The sequence below is a fragment of the Gymnoscopelus braueri genome (genome assembly GCF_963280865.1).
Source record: "Gymnoscopelus braueri genome assembly, chromosome: 24".
NCBI lineage: Eukaryota > Metazoa > Chordata > Actinopteri > Myctophiformes > Myctophidae > Gymnoscopelus > Gymnoscopelus braueri.
Genome location: NC_137626.1, coordinates 2,129,748 through 2,133,010, shown reverse-complemented (window position 1 = coordinate 2,133,010; position 3,263 = coordinate 2,129,748). Strand labels below are relative to the sequence as shown.

General features: G+C 38.7%; 1 long non-coding RNA gene across 2 annotated transcripts; it reads right to left on the bottom strand.

Annotated features, from left to right (window-relative positions):
- Window positions 1-238: 238 nt before the first annotated feature.
- Window positions 239-2,379, bottom strand: LOC308080962. Of its 2 annotated transcripts, none has more exons than XR_013932770.1 (2): window positions 1,105-2,379; window positions 239-1,005 (listed from the first exon to the last, which is right to left on the bottom strand). It is a non-coding gene; the product is annotated as an uncharacterized lncRNA (long non-coding RNA). The 2 variants fall into 2 exon arrangements; XR_013932771.1 differs by having other exon boundaries at window positions 1,138-2,379.
- Between the last annotated feature and the right edge of the window lie 884 nt (window positions 2,380-3,263).

The window sequence follows — 3,263 nt, the reverse complement described above, 5'->3', positions numbered from 1 at the left end:
AAATGTACTTGAAATGAAAATGGTTTACGGACCTGAAAACTTATTTTATGTTTATTTAAGAGCTGGAGAGACAGAGAGACTCCTGTTACTGAAAATCATCACAAAATAGAGCTATTTAAGACTTATTTGGACAAAAAGAAAAGAACTAATTACTTCTAATTATTGTTTTGGTTTAAATTCAGCCTCAGTGATTATCCAACAATCTGTGTGGTTGTAGTTTCATGTAGACGAGATCAGAGTTGATTGTAACCGTTTTTATGATTGTATTTCAACAAACATTTCACATTGATCCAGTTGAGTTGTCAAACATTACAGATGAATATGAACACGTTGAAAACATTCTCAGTCTCTCAGCAACTCACACACCAAGTCACTAAGTTCTCACACTAACTAGTTCAAACTAACTCACACGCCTCACTAGTTAAATAAGTTAAAACTAACTCACCTGCTTCACTACAAAAACATAAAACCAAGTTAAATTAGTTAAACCTAACAGATTCACTAAGTTAAACAAGTTAAAACTAACTCAGCCGCGTCACTAGTTAAATTAGTTAAACCTCACGGATTCACCAAGTTAAACAAGTTCAAAGTAACTCAGCTGCTTCAGTAGTTCAAGTCGAGTTGAAACAACTCGAGAGCTAAACTAGTTCAAGTGAAGGTAAGTGGAAACATTAAAAGTCTCTTCATATCTTTAAACGTCTTGCTGATATGGTGCACGTCACGGTATGCACTCCTAATGCAGTGACACATCACCATATACACTCCCAATGCAGTGACACTTCACCATATACACTCCTAATTTAGTGACACATCACCATATACACTCCTAAAGCAGTGACACATCACCGTATACACTCCTAATGCAGTGACACATCACCGTATACACTCCTAATGCAGTGACACTTCACCATATACACTCCTAATGCAGTGACGCATCACCATATACACTCATAAAGCTGGGTCATTTTATAAACAGCCAGCAGTGAGACATCACATTATGCACTCCTAATGCAGCGTGACACATCACCGCATACACTCCTAATGCAAGCGTGACACATCACCGCATACACTCCTAATGCAAGCGTGACACATTACCGTATACACTCCTAATGCAGCGTGACACATCACCGTATACACTCCTAATGCAGCATGACACACCACCGTATACACTCCTAATGCAGCGTGACACATCACCGTATAGACTCCTAATACAGCGTGACACATCACCGTATACACTCCTGATGCTGGGTCAGTTCATAAACATTCAATCAGATACATTGTTTCATTTACATACAGTACATTTTCAAACAAGCAACCCGATTGGTCAGGCATGCTATCTAAGTGCATTGTATTTACGTTTCCATGACAACCAGGGGAGAATTATGGGATGTCCCGTTGACAGGGATCAAAGCCGTTGGGTTCGTGCTTTCCTATTGGCTGGAGAGCTGGCAGTAACAAGTTATACACACTGTAAAACATTTACACACACTTAGGCGAACACACACACACACGCAAGCACACACACACACCCACACACCTTTGGCAGAAATAGACATAAATAATAATAATAATAATAATAATAATAATAATAATAATAATAATGATAATAATGATATGGGTAAACATAAGTTCTCAAGTGGAACAATCATGAGTTTTGAGGGTTTAAGTTAATTGACTCCAACAGAATCCAAACATTTAACAACAAAATAAATAGATAGAAAATTAAGATTGTACACATGATTTAAGATTCAACGGTTTTCCACATCACACACACACGACTACAACAGAAGTACTACACTATTACAGTACTATATATATGTATATATATTACAGTACAGATGTGTCTTTAAATACAGCACTAAACGTGGCTTCAACAGACCAACACAACTTGACAGAACTAAAGCTCTTGTATTTCCATCCAAATGCTCACCACTGGTTTAAAGCAAACCTTTTAAACGGCAGCATTACATTCACTTTCCTTAACTCTTTACTGACAGACTTATTTTTGGCTGCGTTTATCCACTGCCAACGACTCCTTCATTTTCTTACCTTTTCAAGTAGTCACAGAATATTTATCTCCAGTATGATCTATCCCCTGATGGTTGCTAATCACTGAGGGTTTCACTGTGCTTCCGTGGAAGAAAAAAGAAATTTCATCCCAACCTCCCGTTCGCTTGTTAAAGGCCGTTGAAAATAGCATGTCTCGCTAAAAACACATAGTAAAACCAAGCCCCAGAGTTGCTGAGAAACATTGAAGCCGCCACCCCAGTGGCCAAAGCTGGAACTGCAGGCGGGGAGAAATACATGCACGAGCAAAACATACCGAGAGATATTTATATTTATAAATATAAATATGTAAACATATTATACATAAATACATATGCATTTACATATAAATATGCATCTCGAGTGTATTTAATAAATATCTCGCGTTCATTCCTTGACACACGGGCTGCCGTAGGACGCAAAAAGGACACTAGTGTGCGCACTAGTGTCCTTTTTGCGTCCTAACTCTATGGTGTGTCCAAAAACTTCTCAATAATTCTACTTCCGGGTGCTTCAAAACGCCAGTGAGCAATTTCATTGAAATGAATAGCTGGGGGGCGGGGCAATCTGCCCTCTAGTTATATTATACCTCTATGAGTAAAACACAGGCGGCCAGATACAGGCCATTTCCCAAACACGTTAACCAGGAAGTGAATGGAGCGGTACATCTTAGGATCACGTGATCTCCTGGTTCTGTGTGCATCAGGGGATGAAATGGTCACTCATGTGTTAGCGAAGAGCGCCATCTAGTGGAAACACTAACAAAAAGAAAAAGTGGTCAGAATGGTCCGTGGTCAGTGTGGGCCTTTGGGAAAAAAAAAGTCTTAAAAGTCCTCTTTGGCAGTGAATGAGTTAATTATCTCTGTCAGCTGTAGGTCCGAAACTGTTACTTTTCAGCAGTGGGTGTAAAGTAACTAAATACATTAACTCAAGTACTTCTACTCCACTACATTTCAGAGACAGATACCGTACTTTTTACTCCACTACAATTATTTTAGTTACCAGTTACTTTGTAGATATAGATTATTATTACAAAACATACATTAACCACTTCAGCCCCTATGGATACATTTCGGCCTGTTTGAAAACAGCCGATCTACAAGCTCACAATGCGTCACATTTCACAGTTGAAATGTGGAGTTGCGACGTTTCTTTCCCGACAGCGACGATCATTTTATTAAATGAAAACATTTGGATGGAAATATAAGTGACGTTCA